At 41.8% G+C, this 27694-nt stretch overlaps 2 long non-coding RNA genes across 2 annotated transcripts in view; one reads left to right on the forward strand and one right to left on the reverse strand.

Annotated features, from left to right (window-relative positions):
* LOC308071266 overlaps positions 1–27694 on the reverse strand; it is an 89005-nt gene that overhangs the window by 23940 nt on the left and 37371 nt on the right. The window lies entirely within an intron of this gene.
* LOC308071264 lies at positions 673–22077 on the forward strand. The gene is made up of 2 exons (XR_013931029.1): positions 673–3705; positions 3737–22077. It is a non-coding gene; the product is annotated as an uncharacterized lncRNA (long non-coding RNA).

The following is a 27694-nucleotide window of genomic DNA, read 5'->3' on the forward strand; positions in this document are numbered from 1 at the left end:
TTAGGAATGGGGGTGTTCTAGCACCTTCTTACATCTCTTTCATATGCATCTAAAATAAAATTAGCGTTGTGAAACTATTGTAACCTTCTGTTACAGGTTCAAGCCAGAAATGAAACTAAGACACTTGTTTAATTAGGCACAAACACTCTATATGTTGGTTTTAATGCCCATTTTCTAATCCCAGCAAGCCTATTTTCTGCACTGAACAATCCAGTGTGTTTGTATACTTGAAATAAATGTACAACTCAAATAAAGCACAGTTAATCTTTTTCACACCAGGCTTTTGTAACACAGCTTTTGGCCTTGTGGGATACTGTGTCCTCAGCTCCTCCTAATGGTGGTGCTAGTCCTGATAGAAAAGGACATTCAGGGGTGATACCCACACAGATCGGTGGACTTTTTTCCATTGCCCTTTATGGATAAGTTTGGTTCAGAGCAGTGTTTCTCAGGAGCTGGTGTGCAGATTTTAAGTGGGCAACAGCAGAAGCATGCAAGCCAAAGTTCATCAAATTGGGTGAATCATGGTTATGTTCGCTAGCTGCAGGATTTTTTTTTTATCAAAAATTTGCTGCTGTGAGGCCCTCTATTTGCAGAATGTTCTTAGTCTGGTGGATATGTGGGGACAGGCAGAGCCTAATCTACTAAGCTAGCCTTCCCATACAGGCTATAATTTTTCAGAATTCAGTGGGCTTTGCTCTTATTTAAAGGTGTTTCATAGCAGCCTTTTTAAGAGACTCGTTCTCAAAGCTCTAAAAAATCTCATTTTGGATGTTCATCTAAGTTATAAAAACGAGGGTTTAAAATCAATGTGACAAACTCTTTCCTAAAACAGTGTACAAGTTATTCCAAGTAATACCCATATTATGGAAACTCACTCAGGGCCCAAATCTATAGGTCAAGAGCAAACCAGAACCTGAGATCTTGAGATACCATTTAAACATATATAAAAATCATCATCTCCACTTTTCTAATGAATGGAGTCTTCAGCAAAGAAATGGAGAAGTATTGAATGAAAAATATTACTGTCGGGGTTTATTTTACTACATGAAGTATTTTATTGACTGCTTCAAGGGTCAATCAATGCATCAAATAAGCATAACTGCATTAGAAAAAAAAAAAGATTGTTATATGCAGTCCTATGCTTCAAGTTCATGCTGTGTGTTTTGTTACATATGACTTGTTGAGCTGGTTCGTGTTTAGGGAACTGTTGAGAAAGGAAATGATCTTGACATTTGCAATTTGTTTGTAAAACTTATCCAGAAACTGAAGGTAAAAAAAAGAAAAAAAGTTTGTCTAAGTATACGGTGGCATATAATTGGAATAAAATGCTAAATAAATAATAGTGACATATATGGAAAATAAATATAGTAAACACATTTAAAGTTGTAAAGAATAATTCAGAAGGAGAAAGTAAATGCAAGACTAGGCAATGCAATACATAGCATGTGTGTGCCTAGGCTTTAAGTGTAGTGGTGATGGTTACGTGTATCTGTACTTCACTGCAGAATTCATCAGGACAAGACCTAATCACAAACCTTTTGCACAGTTTAAGCAGGGTACAAAATGATTATGCTGTATGTGTTTTAGAAACCACACAGGTACCTACTGATGTTCCCGATATGTATTTATGTTCTGACTTTGTTATTGTGAATTAACATACCTAAGACCTACTTATTTCAAACCATTGCATAATCAGAATTTTACCTTCAGCTCCCTATATAATTGATGACATCCTTAACCTAGCATTGTAGGTATCTCCAGTAGATGTATATGTTTTAAGGACTTCTAGGTCATCATATGGTCAGCAATGTATTTCATCCTGTGGTTAATACCTTGGATGCCATGCTATGTTTGCCTTGAGGCTTGTTTCAAGGTCTTGATTAACGCCACCACTCCATGCCTAGTTAAGCTGGCAGAAGCCTGTTCTGCAACCAAAATGGGTTTCCTGTCCCCCTGTGCTCTCCAGATGGTTGTTTGTGCTCCCTCCCCCTGTGTCAGCACAGGTGTTTCTCTGACCATGCAGTGAGAGATCAAGAAAACTGATCTCAGTGAAAATTGACCTGGTTTTAAAAAAAAATGCCTGGTTTTCAGACAGGCCATTTCCTTGGCTGGGTTCACTGAATGCCTGTGAGAGGGAGTGACGGTGAAATGGGAGCAGGTGGGCAGCTGGGACTGGGAGAAGAAGGACAGGGCTCCTCTTCTGGTCAGCTTCTCTGAAAGTATGGGGACGTGCAGTCTGAAAGTATTTAAGCAGTATCCCGGTGTCAGTATCCATTTGGATTGTGGACCTCCTTACAGAGCTGTGTAAGGAGAACACTTCACCCATCAACAAGCTGCTGAAGAAGCAGCTCCCTCTGATAATGTTGGCTATACAAGCAAGTCCCTGTGGGATTTGCAGCCACTGCTTGATAGAAGTTGCCCGTGCATACGCTCTTCCCTCATGGTGAGGGAATTCTTTATAGCTGGAATCAACCAAAACCCTGCACTAAACACATTCTAATTTTAGACCTTTAAAATCTGAAAAGGTTTTCTCACTGGTGGGGTTATAGGCACAACAGTATATTGTCACTTGCATTAGGAACAACTTGACGCTTCCACGCTCAAATCCTAAACTCATAGGCTCCTCTAGACACTGCAGTTCCCTTTCATTTCTCTCAAGTTAGGAATAGTCAGTTTACCCCCTAAGGGCTGGATTCAGCCCACCAGGAAAGATCATCAAGTTTGAGAAGTGGCAGATGAATTGTTTGGTGGCACCAGCTTGCTTACAGGTGCCGTTCTTCATGAGTGCAAGTGATCTTCCCACCTTATGTCACCTGAAGTGTCCACCACACGACCACAGCAGAGCCCCTCTCCATTACATGACACAGACACGTGAACCCACAAGATGGCATCACCCAGGAAAGTGGGGTTGTACAGCCAGATGCTGATCGCATTTTCTGTTACATGATTGATTACACGGCAGCAAGTAGAAACTACTTATGATCACTTGACCTAGATTTTCTCACTCATTCAAAAGGGCAACTGTCATGTCACGCTGAATACAAGCATTTCAGTCAAATGATAGCTGCAGCTTTGGTCAGCTGTAAGAGGCAGAAGCTGTACGGTCCTTGAATGCCATCATGAGCAGTCGCTCCCCCTGCCTCAGCTGAAAGAACTATCCTGTCTTGTTCTCCAAAAGAATGTTGAGTAATAACGATCCTCTTCTGTGTGCTAACATGTTTCTTTAGCAACAGGCTATTTTTTTGCCATATTGCACAGAATCCTGCTTTCACTCCGAGTTGTGGCTTTTCTGTGTGGGTATGGTCCTCACACATCCTTGTTGTGGTTTGCTACCTGAGTTAGGCTTCAGCAGGCTTTGTCTATGAGATCACTTTTACTCTCATAGGCTTGGCACAATGGTTTGGGGCAGGAAGCAGCATCTCCCACATACAGAGTGGTACCAAAGCTATTCAGGTGACTGGCATTCCTGTTGAAAAGAAAGGAGATGAAGATGACTCCATCAAATTACTGGGCTGATGACTTGCATTTTAGCTGAGTCCTACCCTGGCCCTAGGTGTAAACTCTGTTGACCTGAAGGGTGCCTAGTGTTTTTTTCAAATAATAATTTGATTAGTTTGTGTAAAAGACCTGTCACAGAACATAGCTTTTTACACCAATATCAATGAGGCTTTTAAGAGAAGCTTGGTTCCCTGACATCAGGAATCAGTATTTCTTAAACACCACACAAAGATGGTAGAGGAGAGGCTGGCAGTATGTTTTTGGACTCAGGTGTCCTCCAAAATACTCTTCTGGTCCCTTTTACCCCCCCCTTTTTTTTTTTTTCCTGTAGATCCAGGATGACACAAGCTTCTGTTGAAGCTGCTTTTACCCTTGGCAGCAAAGCAGCGTGCTTCCTCATCCGCAGCACACAGAGGACATCCTCTGCAGCTCCTGCTGACAAGGAGCAAGACTTGAGTGACTGCGATGTCCTTTGTGCAGAGCTCTTTGCTAGCCTTGCACTCATTCTGCCATGCAGAGATGCATTGCTGGTACCTGGAAATGATGCTGGTGTGGAGGAAATGATGCTGCAGAGCCAGAATGCAGCCCGCTTTTCTTCTGATAAATTAACGTGAGGTGTTTTGATTTGGTGTGTAACAGACCTCTGCATATTTACTCCCTAACATGATGTCTGAAATAAACCATTGAGATGACCTCACCCCCCTGCTTCCAAGATGTTATACTTAATTAAACATCTCATTTTTTTTTTCTTAAAACAAGAGAAACTGCAACAGGGAAAAAAAGGTAAAGCAACAAACCCCATAGGAATATATCATAAGATGGAATGGGCAAATTTTAACAAGTACTGAGGGAAAAATAAAACTCTTTAAAGTCTTTGAATGAACTTTTATGAAAGAGAGTAAAGGCAAAATCAATCATCCAGACTACAATAACTAGCTTCATTTACAAGTTTTTGCAGAAGATTTTTTTTGTTCTAACAGCTATTTTGGATTTCAAATTCTATTTTTGCCCTTCTGTTTTACCTGCGTTTGAGGGAAAGCATGAAACTTCCTTTAAATGCCACCTCATAGTAGTTCATCCTTAGGATATTGTTTTAAACATAATTGAATTGCTGGGGTACATTAAACATTGCAGTGTTTTAAGCAGGGGAAATAATTTAATGATGTGGTCTTTAAGACAGTTAATTAGCCTGGCATGTATGAAAGTGTAACAAGAACACCACCTACTGTAAAAGTGAATGTTCTACACTCCGAAGCACTAATTCCTTATAGCTTTACCCTGCATGGAAATTGTTAACCCCTTTTTTGTCAAATGTTTTTAGGCAAAAGTATCGAGTTCAGAGTTGGTGATTGCAGCTCTGACCAACATTAGCCAGAGGGAAAATCTAAGAGGTAAAATAAATCACAATCGGTTTAAACATCAGGAAGGATCATTTCTGAAAAGATTATTTGGGGGTCTGATACTAGTCATTTTCATAATGATGATGGATTTTTAGCTGGAACTAGTACGGATTTAAATAAAATTTCTGGTGATGTTAGCACAGTTTTTTAGAAAATTGCTTGTGGTAACCCTGCTACAATATTGCTGTATTTCTGGCTTGCTTTATCCACTGTAAATGATAACATGTAGCACTCGCTCAGTTGCCCTAGCAGAAGGTGGCATAGGCCATAGTGCAGAGGAAAATAGCGTGGTCCCTCCATAGCTTTTTAGCGCTATATTTTTGAGAACAGCCAGTGGGATCCGTGTCTCCTGTGCAGCCTGAGCCGGTGGGCAGCTGAGTCCCTCTGACCCCCTCGGGGTCCGGGAGCTCTTAGCACCTCGCAGGATAACACTTCGCAAGATTTGCCCACTTGTCAAAGTTTTGTGCAGACCAAGGCAGGACAGAGGCTTCTTGAAAAGGTCTGAAGGCTTGGACCACCCAGAGTCTTCAAAACACAGTTGCCAGCTTTTATGAGAACTTATACAAAGTGTGGTATATCTTCATCTTTAAAGCTTTGCCTCTTCGTCTTGCAGTAGCAAAGCCATGATATTTAGTGACTGTAATAACACTCCAGGTTTGAAATCCCCAATCCTCAGAGATCTTTTGCCCCTTCTATGGAAGGTACCTACAACTAAATATAAAAGACCACAGAGCTTCTTATTTTCCATATTGGTGGGTCAGTTGTGAGACAATTCAATAAGATGATAATGTCTTCCACTGAAAGAATCAAAAAAGGAAAAAAAAATCTGGTAGGGAGAAACAGTGAGGGCATTCTTCAGGGAACAAAGCATGGTGCTAGCCTTGTTGAAGGCAGTAGAGATGTTGCTCTTGCTTCCAATAGCCCCAAATTTTACTCAAAGTCACTTTCTGCTTTTATGTCTGCTGCTGAAATTGTTTAGCACAGCAGAATTTCCTCTTCCAGTCAGAGAGCAGATTTCGTGTTTTGCAAGCGATGTTTGGTGCTGGCAGGGACGGGAGCATTCCTGATTAAACAAACTCCCTAATAGACCAAGTCTTGCGCTGCTAAACTCGCATGCATTATTGCGCAGGAGGCCAAGCATATTTCAGCCACAATGATGGAGTGGGCAGCACTCTGTCAGATCAATTATGTACAAGGCCTATCTTCTCTATGATTCCCTCGATTTTTCCTCCTGACAGTTCACCTTGTGCCCAACCTTCTGTTCTCAGAAAAACCTGCAGACAATAGAAAACCTAAGACTGTTTTTCCTCGCTGCAAAATGGCATAAAGTAACTCTTTCCTGTCAGGTTCCTCATGACTTTTCACACAGATTTATCTTCCCCAGTTTAAGGGATTTATAGCCTCTCTCTTTCTTTCTTTCCTTTTTTTTTTTTTTTTTTTTCCTCTTTGGTAAAGTGGCAGAAATAGTGAATGCACACTAGCCTGCTTATTCACAGCTGTGGTCCCTGTACCATTAATAGCATTGCAGCTGATGGCAGGTACTCCAGCCTGCTCTATCTTCAACGAGGAGCTTCTGTGCTCAGACGTTGCCCATTTCCCATCCCAGGGCAGGAGACCTGTCCCACACTGGGATATGGCTTTTTCCATATCCTGGCACTGAAAGTGGGCTTCAGCAAATGTTTCTTTTCATGACAGAACAAACCACTGCCCAGGGAAGATGAGTCCTAGGAGAGACTGTTCAGTTCCCAGTCAATTATCTGATGCAAGTAGCCTCAACCATTTGTAATCAGTTCTGCCCTGCAGCATTTAATCTAAAGAATGAATTGGAATTTACTAAGTGAGGAGTAGTATCAGCTCATATTACCTGGACTACTTCAAAGCAGGTTTCATGACAGTGAGGTGCTGAGTAAAAATGAACTAAGTGATGTGATCTGGGGCAACTTCAGCTAGTGTCTCATCTTTCTCCGTCCTGTAAGTCAAATTGTATAGCTGGGTCACCAAGATGAGTTTTGGTGGTACCCAGGCTGAAGACAACCAGGAAAACACAGCAAAGAGAGAAGACGTTGTTGGATGGCTCAGGAAAAGTTTCTTTTATTCCTTCCGTGCAAAAGAAGATGTTAGAGCATATGTTTAATTCCTATGAACTCAGTTGGGTGCGAGCAAAACCAACACAAAGCACAATCAAGCAATCAAGCACATTGTTATAGGTGGAGTTAGATTCCCCATATATCATCAATAGAAGTAGTACCAAACTGAAACAAAGCTCAGACAGATGTATATGTACAAATGCAAAACAGAAGTGATGGCTATCAGGGATGCCCCGGAGTCTTTACAACACACTGCTGGTGGGAAGCTTAGAACCCTTTCTCCGTCCTTGGTGGAATTGTCCAAGCCATCCCTGCAGATGAAGCTTCAGATGAAGAGTTTTAGTTTAGCTAAATTGTTCAAAATGGTCAGTGTTTGTGATGTGTGTAAGGGAAAAGAGCTCCATGCCTCCCTGCACAAGATAGGAGCTCCTTGAAGTTGGCAAAAAGAACATTAAATGCAGCCGGAACAACTCGGGACTGCTGACCGCAGCCCGTGCCCCAGGGAACTGAGACTGGAGAGATTGCTCCAGCCAAGGATAACAACACATTTTTTTGGTTCAGATTGATATCTTCTGCAGATGCCTTGTCTTCCTAATAAACTAACTTCCTTTTCTAACCTCTGCCTTCTCTGATCAAAAGCCTGTTGTCTTTGGGTTGAGGAGAAATTAACTGTTTTCCTACCTGTGTCACTTGAACCTGTGGACCTGATAGTATGGGTTTTCCACATAATCTTTTTTTACTTCTCACCGTTTTCCCTTTTACTTTGATCTGACCAGTTCTGCACTTACTTTCCAATCACACTTGTCTCTCCCTCTGTAATGAGAATACTGATAGCAGATATATTATGTGATACATTGTATCAAGCAGTCACAACACTGTAGGATCACTGCGATACGGAATAAAGACTACATGGCAAGTGGCAAGATTTATCCACAAAAAGTCATTACATTCTTTGACTGAGAAATAATACTCTCCAAGACAATCTTAGTATTTTTGGTCTCTGATACCCGAATTGATTTAAAAAGGGAGATCATGCATAATAAAAATTTAAGCTTTGATAGCTAAGAAATATGCTGTAAAATGTTTTCGAATATACGCAAATGCTATTACATGATATAAAATGTTTTTTATAGCTAATCATTTCTGCTATCAATGGCTTTAGCAGAACCTTTCTAAAAAAGCATCCTGGAATGAGCAAGATTACATCTTTAAAGATACCTCATGTACCTTTAGCAACAAAGAACAATTAGTCTTTTCTCAGTGGAAAAGGTCAACACTTTATATGGTCTCTGATATTTAAGGTTTTAATTAGAGATCAGTATGTAATGATGGTAGCTGATGGTGTAGTGCTCTATGTGTTGTTAAAGGCGACTGCAGGCAACCTAAGTCCTTGAATCCTTTTACTTCCTACTTGGGCATATTTCTAGAAAATACCTGGAAATTTTTGACCTATAGGTGAAGTTATGACCTCTAACCATGATCTGGTCTGAGGAGAACAGTGAAAAAACAAATCAGCTGGAAGCTGGTCCTGAAATAGAATGTAGTTCACCTGAAATTTTTCCTTTTATCAGGCAGTGATTTGAGAAGATTTAATGTCATTGCAGAACCTTGTAATTCCAGCTCCTAACACTAACGCTTTTCTGCTGGGTGCACTTTTGAAGGAAGGGGCCCAATAACCTAGATTACTAGTGAATATTTCCATCTGACAGCTCACTATCTATCTGACAGCAGTGCTGTGACAACACGTCTGGGTCAGATTCAACACTATTATGTAAGCCACCAACCAAACCTTTTTTTGAATACATTAAAGGCTGCTTAAGTACAAAACCCACCCATGCAAATCTTAAAATGCAGGGAAATATTTGGCTAAGGAGAGGTTTGGACACCCCTTTGTGCCCACACATTATAGCAAGCGATCACACTGAGAAACAGCCTCCACAAGAAACTCCTTTGCATTTCCAGCATCCAAGAAATGTAATACATGCCCAAAATCCTCTGGCAGGAGGAACAAACCTTAAGTCTGACCTCAGCTGGAAGTTGGCAACGCCAGCTTTGGAAGGGGAAGCTCTGACTGCCGGTACCTCTTGGGTGGAAGCAGGCAGAGGAGGGAAATCAGCTCTGGGAAAAAAGTCTGCCTGGATGATGTGGTTTCTTTTCCAGTCTACAGCATAATATCCAACATTTCTTAAATCGCTAGTTTGTATCCAGGACTGGAAATGCCATCTTTGGTTTCTGGGAAAGGGATGAAGGTGGTAGGACTCAAGGTGAAAGACCCCTGTCCCTTTTGGCAGGGATCTGGTAGGTTTTGGCTTGTGGTACCAGACAGATGGTTGGTGTGACTGGAAGCTCAGCCATTTCTTCTGGGTCAAAATCCTTTCTTAGTGTTTCTGGAGCCCTTCAGCTGCATTTCATTTCTGACTTGACCATTTCGAGCCTGATTTAAGTAGGGCACTTATAAGCAGAAAGAAAGGTGCTCACAAGGGGCTTCATAGCATTTTGAGTTGTTTTGTATTAGAGCCACAGGGGCTATCTGCGCAAGCAGTGTTTCATAGCTCCCGAAACAAATTTTCGTGTCACTGGTCGATCCTGTGCTACAGCCATTTATCCAAACCAGCCATCAATCTGTCTTGGGCAGAAGTGGGAACACAGTCGAACTGGGAGGGAAACCGTGCTTGGGGGTGCCGGCTTCAGAGCTGCAGGTTATGGCACTGGGACCAGATGCTTTTGGGTTTGAATGGCACTTGGCAGGGCTGGCTCCAGGCCAGGCACCAGGATGGCCTGAGAGACACATCCCTGCTAGGGCAAGGGCTCTCAACTCCCGATATCACTTATGAGGCATATTTCATGCCCTCAGCGGTGGCCTCTCTCACCTGAATGTTATGTCAGTGTCACCAGTTCTTGCTGAATTTGGAGCTCAGCAGTTCCTGGGAGCTGGGAGCATCTGCCCGGAGGCAGGATACTGCTTATCAGCATCTTGGTTCTTTAGGAGTCTGATTTTCCCAAATCCTGCCCAGCCGTTACCCAAAGGCTCTGAGAAAATCAGAGAAAGAAATGCTTTGCACCCCACTCCTAAAGGACTGCTGATTGCTGGGCCACCAAGTCAGGTAACCTAAACCAGTCTGAGACTGCCTGTGCTCCCTGGAGGCAATAGCAGAGCTTACAAGGTGCACAAGACAAGAAGACCGAGCAGGGAAAACTACTCCAGCGGGAAGCATGGGAAGGGAGGGGCATCACATTAATGACGTGGCCTTGGTACCATCCCATAGGCATTAACAGGACCATTGGCACTGAAATAAGATCAACCAAGTTCCTGTCAATGTCAAAAAGATGCAGTGACAGGGAGCCCCTCCCAGAGGGCACAGATGGATGTATCTATGAATATTGTACACGTTCCTCGAGTTAAAGGAAAATTTATTTGCTAACAAGGTCTGTCCTTCCTTTTCTTAAAATGTGACATGGTGACAGATCTTGTGTAACACCATTAGGGTTAGTGGAGGTACTTTGAATTTTCAGACTTTGCAATCTAAGCAGACTTTGGTCCCTCTGGTTTCAAATGCTTCAGGAAACCTACACTTCTCATGCAGAAAAAAAAAATACTAAATTTCATCATTTCCTCATCATTCACTGTGTAAGCAGGCAAAGAAAACACACATTGTGCTGTTTTAGAAAAGAATACTCTCTTTGGGGCTACCATGTAAGACCATCATGTTTCATATATATGATATGCAAGGTATTTGATTATTTGTAGAAATCCCTGTGATTCAGCAGCACTGTGGGCTCTGTGAATCAGAGGGTGATGTGAAGGGATGTTTATTTAAAAGTCTTGTCTCCCTTAGCAGCCCACATCATCTCTAATCCTCAGCAACCTGCTTCCTCTCTTCCAGAAACAAGGTCTTTCCTGCACAGACTGGTTCCTATGCTCTACTGACCTCCCTGCCTCAGATTCTGAGGAGGTTACACATTGGTGTAGGTGAGATGTATGTTACCTAAGGAGTTACGTTCAAGTATGAGTCCTCTGACAAGGGTATAAATTATCTGAGGTATGACTTACACATGTGAAAATACGGTTACATGTATTCTTGTAAAATCAGCTACTGCTGCTGATGGTTAAGAATAACAACTTGCCCATCACCTGTACCAAGTCTCTGCAGTTATACCCTATTCAGACTGAGAAATGAAAGTCTTTCTGAAGGAGACATTCACAAAGCCATTGATCGCTACAAGAACAAATAGAACCAATGTCTGGACTCCTGTATAACACAAACATCCATACTGATGCCTTTTTAACCTCAAGCTTATCTTTTAGAGAATCATTTGCTCCTAGTATCAACCTAGATATATGAGCTACCTATAGTCATCTCATATCTCCCAATAGATCTATGAGGGAAGGAGACCTTGCCTCTGATTTGAAAATACAGTCAGCTTTCATTTTTAATGGACATCCAAATTCCTGTGCTCTAGGTAAGGGGAATGGAAATCAGTACAAAAAGAGGGAAAGATGGAAGAAAGTAATTTCATTTCTGTTACTTTAGTTTCAGTAATTTCATTAGTCCTTGCCCCTGTGCAGTCACATACTGCTTTCTATTACCCACTTTCCTGTACTAGCTGCACTCCTAAGAGTAAGAGTAAGAGGCACGGTGGCCCATGACTGGGTAGGTCAGCATTTTTTATTTCCTTTCAGCTCACTCTAATGAAAAGCACATGCGTCCAGTAAATCTTGCCTTTTCCCTTATTAAACCAGTCGATGTTCATTACTGAGGTCTGTGCCTGGCTGGGTGGGAATCAATAAGATGATCCTTTTAATCGCCTTAGTAATCAACAAGCTATTTCTTATTTCAATCTCAGCCCAGTAGTCATTGAAATCCAATGATTTATCTGCATTACACATGCACTCACACACACACTTACAAAGCAGAGAGGTTTTATATCTGTACGAGACAGAGAAAGAGAGAGAGAAAGGCTAAATTTTGTAGTACACTTTAAATTATTGTGCCAGAGAAATACCCCCAATTTTATTATTTACTTCCTAGTAACCAGTACATGCATGCCCGAGATGACTGAGTGGGAGTTAGATGATATACCAGTGCTTGCAACACAAAGGATGAAACTGTAGAAAATAAAGGATTTAAATGGAGGGAATGGCCAAGAGGTTCATTATATCTGCCCTAAACCCAACTGATTTTTCCATCTCATTCCTGTTTCTGCCTCATTCAGGTGGACAGCACAGCCCTGCTGAGAGCACACTGTGCTATGGACTGGGTGAGTACAGCTCTGCTGCGTAACTGTGGGCAATTTTTGCCCGTTGGTGCCTCATCTTCCCCAACTGCAAAATGGGGATAACCTTTGTAAAAAACTTCAATATTACTGTACAAGAGCATTAGTTCTGGATAGATCAATGCTGCTGTCCCCTGGACTCTTTCTGAACCACACAATCTCTTCTATGACCCTGATGTGCACGAGAGGCACATTTGGGTAACTGCACCGTCAGAGTTGGGCCAATCCTGTTTGCACTGTCTTTTACGTGCCTACATTTTGAGGACCTAAACATAACAATATTTTAATCTCTCTTTTTTCTGCATTGATTCATTCTGAACTTGTGTGTGGAGAAGTCAAGGACAAGTGCTGCAAGACAGCAACCATGAGAACTGCAGTTTAAAAACTTCCAGAAACGGAGGGGTCACTCAAGCAAGCCTTTCTTAGCTGAGAAGCTCCTGAGGTGCTGTTTGGGCTGGTTGTCTGATGAGGATTGCTTGCACAAGTGAGCTAAGCTGAGCATTGCACTCCGGTGACGTTTCTCTATGAAATGTGACTGCCCAATCAAAGTATTTGGGCAGGAATGGCAAAACCCTGACCGTATTGAAATAAACAGCAAGTGTTCCATTGATTTTAGTGATTTTACATGATTATTTTTTTACCTGCTGCAAGATCATTACAGTATTATTTTTGGAGCGTGTTAATCGATGGAAAATTGGATACAGGGACTTTTCCCTGCTGATTTATAAACTTTGGTTTTGGGACAACAAAAAATGAGAGGAGAAGGAGAAAGAAAAAAAAAAGTCAAAGTGCAAGTGCATCAAGCGCAGGCGTTGGAGCATCTTTCAGCTGTGCCTCCTGTTACGTAAGGCTGGGCTGTGTTTGGGCTGCAACCCGACACTGCCTCTTTCTCCCCCAAACAGAGCTTTTTCTCATAAAATTCACTCAGGCACTTCTTCTCAAGTTCTTCATACACTTTTCGCAAGAAAAAAGAAATCATTCATATCTCTCAAAGAGAGTCTCGGATTCTTCAGATATTTTCCATTATAAGCTTTTGGCACCATTATAACCCACAGATCGAGTTACTTTTCTGATCCCCCTTCTTTCATCTAGTAAAAATGGATTATTTCATTATTAGCCTGGAACCGTTACTGTTCACAGAGATCAGGTCTGTATATGAACAATGCCTTCCCCAGTATATTACTGAAAATTCCGTGGCTGTTGTAAGGTTTCCTTTAAACACTAGAACTCTATTTTTTGTGAGATGAGTGTGGTCGCATAGCCTCTGAAAGGACATTCCTTTTCTCTGAATTGTACAAAAGCTAGATATGGTCATTTTCAAATAGTTTACAGAAGATCTTAACTGGTTTTAATCCTATTACTAGTATCTTTGTGTATACGACATGTACGTGTATGTATATATTTCTAACATCTAGGCTAACATTTAATTGTAATTTGACGATATTTTAGCTTTTTAATTAACTGTAATTTAATGTTACTGTTATGTTAAATCTGTCAATGTATTAAAAGAAGTCCAGTGAAAAATGGCCAGAGTCACTCGAAAATTTCCTATTTGAACGGTTCAGAGAATGGGAAACAATTTTGGCTGTTGTCTTCCCAGTTTCTATTTTTTCTGTTCCTCCTCTTCCATTGGAAGTGCATCTGTTCACATGTGGATCTCAATTTGAGAAGCAGGGAAAGAAAATGCTGACCCACATCTTGGACTGAAAAGGGAGTTTTCAAGTCAGTGTTAGGAAACAGTCCTGCTCTCCTGTTTTCTGCCCCATTTGTTGGTTTCTATGTGAAAACCACCCCCAGCATCAGAGATCTCACAATTGCAGAAATCTATAAAATAGGGAGAAACCTTGATCTTGCAAGTGCCAGGACAGTGCCCTCGACCCCACACTACTCCTCCGTCTCCCTCCAAGTCCTTAAGGCAGACAGCAGCAGTTGTAAACTCTGATCCCACTGCTTGCACCTCTGCTCCATCTTCTCAGACCAAATCATCCTCTTGTGCCCTCAAAGAATTTTCCTGCAGGAGAGCACATGTTCTCTGAGCAGTGGGCTAAATCCATCCATTAATTTTAGCAAGGACCACCAATAATCCTGAGCCAGTGACAACTTCTAGATGCCAGCAACACGGACAGCAGCAGAACAGATGGAACGACAGGTAGAGCGCTTACTTCCCATCCCCACTCCTCTGAGAGAGCTTGAATTCTTTATGTCGTCCATGTGCCTGCTAATTAAAGTGTCTTATCTGTTTAGACTCCATCAGAACCGGTTTTCTACTTAATATGAGAAAAATGGTTTACATAAGTAGAGTCCTGAGTTAGACACTCACTTCCTACATGAGCAAGAGTGATTTCAACATTTTTAGGATTTATTGTATAATGACCTGTTTCCTTCTGTGTTTAATTTAACTAGTTTAAGTGAGCACATTGCTTCTTTATACTGTCTTGTACCTCCCTTCTATGCATGCCATTTCCATCCTCATTCAAACCCATGTCAACGAGGCAAGAAAAAAAACCCAAGCCCACCATCAATTACAGTTGCCTAGGTTTGATTCTGAATCTGGAATTTAGCAGGAATCCTCCGTTACGCTGAATTATTGCACAGAGGCGAGCATAACATCTTTGTGGGATGTAGGCTCTTCCACACTCTTTGTCCTCCATGGTAATGTCCCAATCACACTGAAGTGCTCCCAAATGTGCGAGGACTATTTAAGCTTTGTAAATGCCGTCCTCCAAAAATCACTCCACATAAATGTTTCATGTCTCTCCTCTGCGATGCACAGGCCCCAAACATTCAGCTGTGAGGGTGTTTATATTTGTGGAACTCTCTTGAACATTTGCTGTGGATTTCAAACAGCTGCTACACTGAAGCACTGGGAATAGTAAGATCATGAATATTCAGGTGAAGCCACTGGAATGAACAGCCGTTAATAGAATAAATGCCTAAACAGTTGTGTAAGGCTTATTAAGACCTATTGGGGCTGAGATAATAAATTCCCTCTTTGACATGTTGCAACTACTGTAGTTTAAACATTTTGGACCACCTCTTCAGAACTGAAAGAAAAAATTATGTTAGTTCTGTGTGATAACACAATGAAACACCTGGAAGGCTTGGCGCTTGTATTAGATTTGGCAGAGAGATTTTAACATGCTAGCTCATCCTCACTTAAAAACATGGCACTGTTTATTGTGTTAGTTGTCAAGGTTATCCAAATTACATACAGTCTGGACTGAGCACAGTTATCTCACCAGAGAATATATTTTTTTCCTGTGTTCCCTTCAACTTTGGAAATAATCAATATTATACTTTTGCAATGGAGCAGTAATGTGGACAAAACTCTATCATACAAAGAGAAACTAAGCAGAACATTAAAAAAAGAAAAAAACCCTCACATCCAAAGTTGTCTTATCCCACAACTTTGTTGGAAACCCAACAAAGTTCAGGAAACCTACACCAGCAGTCTGGCTCTGTGTGTTCAAAAAAAGATGGGCATTTCTGCAGTTGACATGCCTGCTATGGGGCACCTTGGTGGCTGCAGTAAGCACAAGGTGCTGGATTTCTGTAGCCACTTGGAGTATCGAGAGTGGTTAATTGTTGCAGGAGAACTGTCCTTTCCTTTGAATTTAGCTGTCATGTTGCATTATGCTGCGCCGCATTGCCTGGCTCTGGCATACTATGTCACGAAACATAAAATCCGACAGGATGCAGAGTAACACTTGCAGGTTAAAATTTAAAGGCAAACTCAGTAATATTTGATCAGTTACCTGCTGTCAGTTCAGATAAAGGGCATTTGATCTACAATAGCAGGGCTAACTTATTAGAAGCAAACTTGCACATGGCAACACAGTGCTGCATTCAGCTATGCAGCAGCTCTGAACTGGTGACTGTGAGCAAAGCAGCTCAGGTGCACTTTGAACTTTTAAAAATTAACCCATTGGGCATTTTTTAACATTTTAAGAAAATGACCAGACTATACCCCTATTTACTAGTCTCTGTTGGTGACAAGCAGATTCCAGCATGTTGTTTCAAGAGGAAAATCACAAGTCACCTGAAATATCTGAAAGAATGGCTTCATTCCACTGAAATTTGTACAAAACCCCATTAAAAAAAATTTGCACTTTCTGAGGCCTTTCTGCAAACAGTGATTAGCTTTTCTGATCTAGTTGCATGAATGATATCAGATGTGTTTGTTGACTGCCCTCACGTATGCAGCATACTGTATAAATCAGCCGTCTGCATGAAAGCATCAGAAGCTGGTCAGGATGAAATAAAAGCTAAAATCTCAGCATTTCCCTTTATCCCTTTCCCTGCACTCCCATCATTCTGTGACCTGTTTATCAATATGAGAACCAAATCTGTTTCGGAAACTTCTGTGTCATGGTTACATTTTGGGAGGAAGGAACAGATGGAATAGATTAATTAGTCAAACTATGTTTAAGTAGAAAGGCATTTCTTTCCATGAGTAGCCAAAGGCTAGAAAGAACATATAAGGGACAAGGAGAAGTGCCTCAGGACTTCTTGCTTGCTGGAACGGCTTCCCAGTTTAAGAGTTTCAGCAGCATAAAGGGTCTTTGATTTCAGCTCCCATTAAGAAAAAGGTCAGGAGGTGCCTGATTTGCAGGAAGGCAACCGCTCCCTCCAGCTTGTTAAAAGTAGCCGCTCCAAAACATTTTCCGCATGTTATTTTTATAGGGGCTCTGGTGTATAATGATTCCAACTGGCTAGTCCTGCAATATGAAAGGAAGCAAGTGTCCCTGCTGCTAGTATCCATCTATGCGTGCTCTTGCTCATCAGCAAGCGCCTGCCTAATATGATGCACCATCATCTGTCTCCAGTTTTCCAGAGCCTCAGGCGAATACTCATTTCATCACCTCTCCATTTTTCCTGCTTGGAACACAAGACTTGCCACCACACTTCTGGCTGTAATGTTGCTAGCTGCAACGAAGCTAGGCCAGACACGCCACTGTTGTAGAAACTTAACACAACTTTGTTTCATGTCAGTATTGATCTTGGACTTGTGGTACCACCCTACATGAGAGAACAAAGCCTGCAGTAGCAACTGGTTCAGAAAGCATGTTTCAGTAGGTTTAGTATAGCTAATTCAAACCTGGTACCACATGCTGGGCCTTAGCTGCAAGGCTTGTGGCTTGGGTTCAGTCATCCTACCTAAAAGTAGGTAAGACACCTACATGAGGAGTACCATCATAGTAATATCCCTTTCTAGCCAGTGGAGAGAAATATGCACATCTTGATTGTAATTTACCTTACTTTATGGGCCTGTTTTTTGCCACAGACTGTGAAGGGGATCACTGATGGGCTCGACTTAGGTACTTGTCGGCTGAGCACCAGGCAGAAGAATTGAGGCCCTTCCTCTTGCTGGTTTGGTTTCAAAGGAGCAATTCCCATGAGTAATCATATTTATTGACTCAGATGTGTAATTCCCCCTCTGACAACTTTTAGAGAATATGTTTTAGTGCTGATTCTATTTTTATTTTCTGTCACGGACAGGAGGGGAAGGTGGGCAGGAGTCTGGGACGGAAATAGTTATTTCAAATAACTGAGTCAGGAAAGATTTTGGCCAAGAGGAAGATTTAAATCTAACCCAGATGTAGCTCACTGGTGCCTGGAACAGGAGAGATGTTCCCAATCACAGAGTAGCACCCAAGGCTGGCTCAGGAAGCAAAGGGATGTCTGTCAGTTGAGGAGAAAACTGTTTGCCTAGCCCCCAGCCAAAGGAAATGTCCTGGGACTGCAGCTGGGCAGTGTGGGATCAGAGAAAGGATGGAGCTTTGAAAGCAAATCCTGCTGGCTTCTTTTCTTGTTGGCGAAGGAGTAAGGGTTTATACAAGTAATAGCAGGGTCTCTAAGAGGAGGAAGAAAGTCTTTTCCTGAGCTGGGGTCTCTGTGCCTGGGAGTGAGCAGGCACCGTGTGCCCTCCATCCCCGGGACAAGCAGATGTCCTGGGCTGAGCTGGCGTGGTGTCATGCTGCTGACACAGGCCAGAACAAAACTGGTGCAATCCCCTGCCTCATCGTCTCCATCATCCCGAAACAAGGAGGCAGTTGTGTACCCCCAGAGTGCCAAATGCTGGAGGCTGTTTCTGAGATGATGATGACCGAGCTATGCATGCGGCTTTACATCCAGGTACACACGCACAGCACAGCTCAAGCAGAGCTCTGGCCAGTGCTGTAAGCTGAGCAACAAGGCCACAAAAATTAAACTGTGAATGAAACTTAATTCTCCTGATCATTGACAGGAAAGTTGACAAATGACAGCACAAGCCAGCAAGGGGAGAAAACAGGAGATGTTACATAGGACTTTCTATAGGCTTGCTGTTTTTTAAAAGTAGCTGAGATTGGCTTAAAAAACCCGCAACCTTTAAATTCCCTGTATTTGTCAAGTGTTTGCTACAGATAGCATGATAGGGAAGGCAGGAAAGCAAGCAAGGAAGCAAGAGATTGCTTTCCTGGCTATCTTGCAGTAACTCTGGGCATTAGGATCTGGAATAAATCTCACAGTATAGAAAACACTATGTTTACTGAAAAAAATGCACATTTTGTGGATTTTAATCTCAGCAAGGCAGATGGGGGAAAAAAAAAGAAAGAAACAATCACCAGAGGTCTATTGCATAAAGAGATATTCGAAAGATCAAAGAAAAAACATGTAGATTGTAACAATAATTGTTTAGATAATAAACTTTTTTCTTTTTTTGTAAATAGTGCTAATGTGCTGAGAAAACCTGGGCTTACAGCTCCCCCTTATCTCATTCTAGTCACTCATTTTTTAAGAAAGTTGAAGTTGCATTGTTCAAATCGCTTGGCTCCCTTAGTGATGTCTTATCAACAAGGTGATACGTAGTAACCAGGGCGCTGCTGATTTGTAGCTTGCGCCGCAAAAATTTTGACCAGGACTCAGAACACCTCAAAGCCTTTGAATGCCAGGGCTGAGATGTGAGCATGGTCTCATTACAAACTATAGGTTAAGAACAACAAAAACCAGACTTGCATTTGGGGGTCTTTAGAATGAGGCTGTGTATTTATGTAGTAATCCAGCTTGAATTCAGGTCTTGCAGAGAGCTGGAAAATGGATTTCAGTGTTTTCTTACTTGGATGACCTCCATTGGAGGTGCAGATCCATGCACAGGGAACTTAAGCTCATGGAGAGCAGTTTTCCTTAACTAGTGGCCTTTCACAGACTTGTTAGGAACAGTCTCTGAACCCTTTGAGCTTTCATCCCAGAGATGGTAAGCCATGGCTGTATAATTTTAGGATGGGTGTGTGAGTATTCATAATAGCATTAACTCATTTTTTGTTGTGTTTTTCTTTCAAGAGAGGAATTAATGGAAGCAGGATTATTTTCAGAAGGGGCTTCTTTGGGTGATAGCAAGTATGTACTTGCTGGTGAGAGTGTTGTTGAGAGTGGGGACACAGGGTCAAGATCCCAGGGGATGCAGAAAGTAACATCCTGGCAGGAAAGAAATGAAGCTCATCTAAGTGAAAAATGCTGCTTGTTTGGGAAAGAAAAGTATAATGACCTGGGTACAAAGTTCAGGGAATAAATATGCTCTTACTTGGCTCCTAATTTCAGTACTACTTCTGCACATGCTTCTTTCTGGGGAAGGAGTGAGTATAAACCCTCGCATGGTATGAAACACCCTGGGAAATGCCTTGTTATACACGATATCTGCACTGATGATGCCCCTGGGTACTGCACGTCTCTGCTAAGTAGGGTCAGCTAAATGTGGTGGTGGTGGAGGAGTCTGCAAAACATATTGCACAGCCTACTGCAGCCACTCCGGAAGGTACTGCTGTTCTTGCACCCACTGTAATCATCAGTAATCACTGATTTTAACAGTTTGCTACCATTGATGTCTTCCCAGCACCTATTCCAAATGTGGCAGGTCTCTGGTGCTGCTGTTAGCTAGCACAAATCAACCAAGGAGAAACCTCATAGCTGAAAAACCTACACGATTAAACCGAATAAATAAATAAATAACTGTATTTCAAATATACTTCAATAATCACATAAGCCTGGCTGTTCTGCCTTTCTTTAGTAAAGGGGTATCCTTGCTTGTGATCTGGGTTCCATGGATACCACGAGCAACTCCAACTTTGTGCCTTTAATGCTTGCACTGTAAAAAATGCTGTTTAAATATTCATGCTGACCTTAGAAAGCTATCCACTTGGCCATCTGGAGGGATCCCATACCCTATCCAGTAGTATTTTATTTTGAAGGATATATTCTGATCACACTGACTAGGCTAAATAGACTATTGGTCCATTTGTTTTGTAACTGCCATTTAGTTACCCCTCAGGATGTCAGCTCGATTTATCTGGGTGGAGGTGAAAGAATTCTCCAATAAAACTGTAGATAAATATGACCGAGCGCTGCGGATGGTTAGGAGGTTACTCACTCCCACCGTCGCTGCCGTGAATGGAAGTGACCTTGTCTGTAGCTAGCTGACCTTGCACCTTGCGATTCACATGAAAATTCAAAGCAAAACCCTGCTAGGTCAGAGTGAGAACCCAGCCTTGTGTTCAAGAAAAGAGAGATTTGCTTGTTAAGGCAGAGCTGGGGTTGTGTACTGTACAGGGACACAGAGTGCGCAATGCCCTGGGCGAATGGGGAAATGAATGGAGACGGAAGACATCTAATTTGAAATGGGAAGGAAAACGAGTGTGTGACATTGGAGAGGGCCAGGAAGAGAAGAAAACGCTATGCAAGGCAGAACACTAAAGGCAGAGGCATTGCAGTCCTGCAGCTGGTCTTGCAAGGAAGGGCGAGCTCCTCGGGGCTGCCTGCCTGTGCTGGCTTGAGATGGGAATAGAGAAGGGCCCCAAATCCTGGTCCCCAAATTCTGAAAAGGCACTATTCGGAGTGAATGAAGGATCATGGCCATCATGGTTCTCCAAGGGCGATTCCACCGTCCAGGGATCTGCAAAGTCACCCACCCAAAACACGTGCGCTAGCAAAAGGCATTTGCTATGCACTGTCTTGTCCCTGAGACACTCCAACAGTACCACTGTGAGGTTAGGTGAATTGTTCACGATTAACAATGTTTATTTTGGCCTTTTCTCTCTGGTTTGGGTGTGGGGGCAGTGGTGATGGTGCTGTTTGGCTGATTTATTTATGTTAGGAAGGAGGGTGGAGGAAGGGGGCGTATATCCATGGTCACGCTGACTTTTTCAAGCTGCTTTGGAAGAAAGTGCATGCTTAATTTGCATTCAAACTGCATCTCTGGTTCCTATCTCTCAGTAATGCTTGAATAGATTGTGGTGTGTACAAACCTGGCAATAACTCCAAGCTGGCCTGACAAGAGTTAGGAAACACTGCTTAATTCTTCTATTTCATTTCACTTTTTTTGGTCTTGGAGAGAATTTTATTCTTTGCTGCTTGATCATTTTCCCTGTGATTCATGTCCTTTCAGGAAATAGTAATTGACAAAAATAAAGCACTTTGGTTGTTATTTAGTGAGCTCCAGCTGAATTCACACAGCTCTGCTTAAGAATCTATGCCCTCCATGCCGCATTTGTTTTAAGCTTCCAGCCTCTTCTAGACAGATTTCTTTTCCTGTGCAGGCACAAAAGCACTTTAGTCAGCACAAATTTGGAGGTAGAACAAAAAGCCTGTAATAGTATATCTCATGCTGCTATCAATTTTCCACCGGTGGAGCACTCCAGTACATGAAGTCCTTTGTCTATATTCAGAAGTCAGCTTCAGTGACATTACATGACCAACTACAACATTATAACATGTTCCACACTGTTTTGAATTGTATCTTAAAAAAAAAAAGAAGAAAAAAAAAAAAGAGAATAAAATAAAGAAAAGATGTCTTGGAATGTGGCCAGGGCATAATGATTTCAATTCTGAAGAAATCCGACAACCAATTACACTAAATTCAACATTTTCATGTACTAGAAGTTTAAAATCTCCTCTAATCAAATAGGGAAACCCTTTCCCCCCCCATTATGCTATGGTTTTAGTTACTGGTACGCCTCTAAAAATCTGTTTCTGCTTAAAAAGAAACCCTGAAAGGTTATATTTACTATATGTATGAAAAAAGGGTTGCATCATACAATTATATATTTTAGAATACTGAAGCAATGTAAGAGAAACTAATCATGATCCCAAATTCAATTTTCAAACCTTTAATTGATCCCATCCCAAAGGTAACATTCTATCTTAATTGCCATACTGAAATGGTTGCAATTACATAAAATAAAACTATTCATTGGTAACTGGAAAAAGTCTTCTCGTTAAGCACATGATGGCCAGCCTTGAAAATAGTTGATTGCAAAAGGATGCAACCACTTTGCTTATATTTCCTTTTCTGGTTAAACTCTCCCTCACATATGTTGAGTTGGTTCCAAAAAACCACACACACACACACTAGGAAACTGAAGATAGTACCATGACACGTGTCTGTGCTCCCTGCACCTTCTTCGGGCAAAGCTGCTACCTTATAGGAGGGAGGAATGGCCTGCAAGGCAAAGTGCCCTCCGTGCTGATTTGCTCTGCAGGTGGACGCTGGTGAGCAGAGCACCATGTGCTGTCTACAAGGTGCTCTGTGAGAAGGGAGCTCCTCTGGAGGTGCTTTAAAGCCTGCTCTGGACAAACTCAGGAAATAATAAAGGACAACTTAAGCCCCAGATAAAATTGGAAGTTGCGCTGTGGGGTACGTGTAGGTCATCCTGCTTTTATAGGTGTCACACAAGGCAAGACCAGTAAAGGCTGGTGTCTTCTATCTTTGTTTGTTTGTTTGTAAACCAAAGTAAAAGCAAAGGAAACCTATGGTTTGCTGGAGGTGACAGTAGGTGTTGGTGAAGCAGGAAGACTGGCAGCTTTTTTATTATTGCCAAGAGAGACTGAGCTGTTCTCAATTTGATATCAACACCTGTGTCACTTGGAATGCTGCCTCATTGGATGCAGATATCATGCAAACAGTTATGAGGTGCTTATTCATTACTATCACTCTTATTATTCAACTTCTGTAGGATGCAACTGTCGAGCAGAGACAAGCACATCTGTAAGAATTCACTAGATTAGGAACAAGGCACAAGACATTCAGCTGTGATGGCAGTGGAACACTGGGACAAACTATTGCAGAGATGAGAAGAACTTTTTTTTTCTTTTTGCCTTTTGATCTCATCTCAATAAGACTGAATGCCTTTCCAGAGGTTGGTCCCCAGTCAAACACTCCTCCACTTGGGAATAAAAGGATGAATGTCTGCAGTCTGTGGTATACAGGAGGCCAGACTAGATGATAAAAAGCACTGGCCTTAAATACCTAACTGAAACATCTTCCAAGTAACTCTTCAACTAAATCCATCGCACGGCGTATTGAAAATAGTCCCGTTCTATGACACAAGAAGTTTCCAGAGTGAGTGCCATCATCTTTCTGTTTGGGTGCAGGTTTGGAGCTCTGTTGTACTTGGGACTGTATAAACTCAGTGAAAGGACAGTGCCTACCCCAAAATGCTCATGTCTGAGTGAAAGATGAGATACAGGGTAGATACAAACAGATGGGGAAGCACAAGGTAAGATTGAAATTATTATGTGTTTAATAAGCATCAATTGCAGCACACCAGCTGTAGCTTCTCAGTCAAAATCTTCTATGTATGGATTAAATTAGTACCCTGGTTCTATACCAGCAAATTTCAGAAAGCAGAACAGGTCACTGGGTGTGCCCATCCCTTAACTTAATATGCAGGCATCTATCTATGCTATGTATTCTTATTATGGTCATAGAAAATAGGTTTTTTCAACATCTAGGAGATATAATTGAAGTGACATGGGTGCCTGAAAGTTAGCTATCAGAACCTAGGTTTCTGTTTCCCTTTAACAAGAGGACCTAGATGTCCAATAGGATGTAGCTGTCCAAGTCATTTAGGCATGCCAGTGCAAGCCAAATATCGCCTATATATATCTTTAAACATCTGAGCCTTTGAATTGCAATGCTATGTAGTGATGAATAAATGCCTACTTGGACATAGAACAAAGATATTTGACTAGCTGAATAGGCAGCATTTGAATTGTACAGAACATACAGATACTCTGCTAAATGAATGGCTGTTCACTCGCTTGATCAATAGAAAAAAATTGCTCTTTCTCTTTCTGAGCACACAGTATTTGCAGTAAGGAGGACATGTATATAAACCCAAAAATCTATTTCACAAGCACTTGAGCAGACTTGTGAAAATAGAACCAGTCCTTATTTTGCTAATGAAATCTTAAGTAGTGATTCAGACAGAAATCATCACTAGCCCTGCAGACATTTGGGATCTGCACTCGTCCTGAAGCATGCAGGCTGGTAAAGCAGGATTCCAAGCCTGACCTACTTTTGTCCCTACTTCGTTCCATCAGACCTAAATCCTGGTCCTGCATTCAGTCTGGAAAACTGTTGTGCATACAAATGATTGCAGGCATGGCTGATAGATTCAAAAGGAGACTGAGTTATGTATTTACTTGAAGCCAGTGCTCTTGGGAAATTCAGGGACTTTGAGGGCATACAAAACTGTTCCTCTAGCAAAATCGATGCACTTTTTTGTGTAAATCAGCTTTGGAACAGCTTCAGATTTCTGTGGAGTATCAGTCTTCACTCAAAGAGATGGTAAAACTAGGCACAAAAATTAGTATCTGAAACTTTCCCAAACTTCCCTAAAATAGAAATGAAAGGCCATATTCTTAGCTAGCATAAGCTGGTGCTGATCAGCTATATGACAATTGCCATGTAGATCAGCAAGGCTTGCATTTATTTAGCTGGCTGACCCACCTCTCCTATTGATCGTTGCAGCTGAAATCATCACGATATAGTTTTGTCTGATGTAAAAAGAAAACAAATGAAATGTCAATGACTTTAAACACAACAAAACCACAGATCATTATTCAGTTTGGTGTCGGAGCACTTCTAAGAAACCTCTGAGCTGTGAATGTTGTGGGATTTGAACATTGTTTCAGCTTTGCATTGCTGCTCTAGCACAGGGAAGACTTCCTCTGGATAGTGTGGGGAAGTCTTTTGCATTGGTGCCCTTGGTCCTAATGTCAGGGATAAGACAGCTGAGCCAGCACCAAAGCAGGATTGATTGAAGATGTACCCTTGTGAAGAGGTAGGGGTTGCCTGAACTTCAACATCTTTTAATGTCTGACTCAAAATAGTCTAATTTGGGTATCCAGTAATATGCTTGCCTTCTCTGCCAGGTGGATGTTTGCTGTATCATTTTCATTAGGTATAGACTTTTATGAGAGTTTGTTACCTGATATCAATGGCAACAAAAATGTGCAAAGCTCAGCCTTAGCAAATGAGAGGGAAACAGGGGGTGCTGGTTGTGCATGGAGCAAGGTGCTTGACTTTATTTCTGTTCAAGTTAGGATTTCCTAGGCAATGCCTGATTGAGGACATGCAAAGGGACCAGTTGCTGTGTTGTAACAGAGAAAGGACTTTGTTCTTTGTTTTTGTCCACTGGTAAAAAAGCCTAAACTGGAACCCTTGCAATTTGAATTTTTGGCACCTGGCCGAAGTTTTGGTAAGCTTAGGAACTAACATATTGGACTGTGTTTCACTGCTTTCACCCTTCACCAGTCCTGTCCTTCTTCAGCTATCACAAACAGAAATAACAGGGGGTAAAAACATAACCAAAGAAGACAGAGGAGAGGTGGTGGTTCAGATTTGCTGAGCAGACTCAAATGTACCAATGCAGAATGGGAAAAACAGGCCTGATGTGCAGATGCAGCCATTAAAAAAAAAAAAAAAGGCAATGGGTGAAAACACTAATGCATGACACTGGTACAAAACATTTGCCCACAAACATTATTAATCCCAGGTAAATGGAAGAGGGTCGGAAGCAGCAAGTGACTTGCTCACAGTAGCTGTAGGCAGTAGAGCAGAGGGCTGTACCACTTACCAGAGGCAGTGTAGGGAGCCAGTACAAAGCTGGGGCCAGACCCCGCTACTCTAATTCTCACCCTCCTTGTCCAACTGCTGTGCAACACTGACTCCTTCATCTTAAACCCTCCTCAACTGTCTTGAAAATGCAATCTGATAACACTGCTATGGAAACTTCGGACCCATACGGGGTCATTGCATAAACCCCCACATAATAAAGGAGATATTTATGTCCTTTCAGTACAAAGAAAGTTAATAATCACCATTAGAAACACCATGAAACGAGAGCACACAAAGCAGAGTTAGCTCCACTTGGAGTGTAAATTGCATAGTACTCCAAGATGAACACATGTTGTATTCTTTTCATGGTTATATTTAAATCTGTGTTTTCTTTAATTTAAATCTGCTCTATAAAGATCTCAGCAATTTGAAACAAAAGTATCCTTTAAAAAAAGAAAAAAAAAATGACATGATAGCATCCTTCATGCCAGGCTGGCCCTGTTGTGATTTTACATTGAGGGTGCATTTTAATTGATGAAATGTGCTACACAGCACAACTTGAAAAAGTAACAACCTTTAGTTACCATTTGGAAATGTGATGGAGGTGCCAGAAGTTAAACTCTTAGGACTAAATGAAATAACAGAAGCTCCCTATCCTTTCTTGAAGACGCTCATTAGTTTTCACTTTCTCACATTCTGTTTGCCATGGATTTCATCCAAGAATGATGGATGTAGAGTTATTAAGCAAGTGATAGTTTCAAAACTCCAAGTGTCAGTGCTCAATGTGGAAGCTCAGTTACCTTGCAGAGGACAAGAGGCTTAAGTACCAGTACCCTGGAGCTGGCATCGTCGCAAAGGAAATGATCACGTGGAAAGGTACTGTCAGAACAGTCTGAGAGATGCAAGTCAGTTATGAGAATGGACAAATAAACAGATGAGGAATGTTTGAGGAATAATCTGATATTTGAAAGCTTCATCACACACAGGAAACCAGGAGAAAAAAAAAAGAGAGAGAAAAAAAAAAAAAGAGGAAGTAGTGTTAATATGCAGAAAGCAATGAACTAGTACCTTTTCTTAAATTCAGCCCAGGGCTGAGATGCAGGGGTATCTCAAATACTATAAGGCCTTTTTGAGGGAAGAGGCAAATCACTAATGCTTCTGGTTATGGGCTTAGGAGAGAACTCTGCATGTACAGGTTGCTGTTTCCACTCCTGTGGGCCTGCTGATCAGTCATGGTCCGTGGAACATGGGCTAGGTACAAAAGGCTCCATTAAATGAACCTTCTGGAGACCACGGAAGGCAAAGCAGTGCCTCGAAGCCTGGCCTTCTCAGAGTAGGAAACAGAAAAGCAAAAAGCTTGTATGATCTCTCCCCATTTTACCTTCCAAGGGACACCACTGCCGCAACTCTATCCTTTTCCAAAGACTTATCCATCCCCAGCCCTAGACAGATGTCATCTGGCCCTGTTCACTTGTATCTCCCACCACATGCTGACACTCTGAACCAGAGTCAAGCCCACGTGTCAAGCTAGACCCAACCCAATTGTTTGCTTTTTTAAATTG

The sequence above is a fragment of the Falco punctatus genome, assembly GCF_963210335.1.
Source record: "Falco punctatus genome assembly, chromosome: 11".
Classification (NCBI taxonomy): Eukaryota; Metazoa; Chordata; class Aves; order Falconiformes; family Falconidae; genus Falco; species Falco punctatus.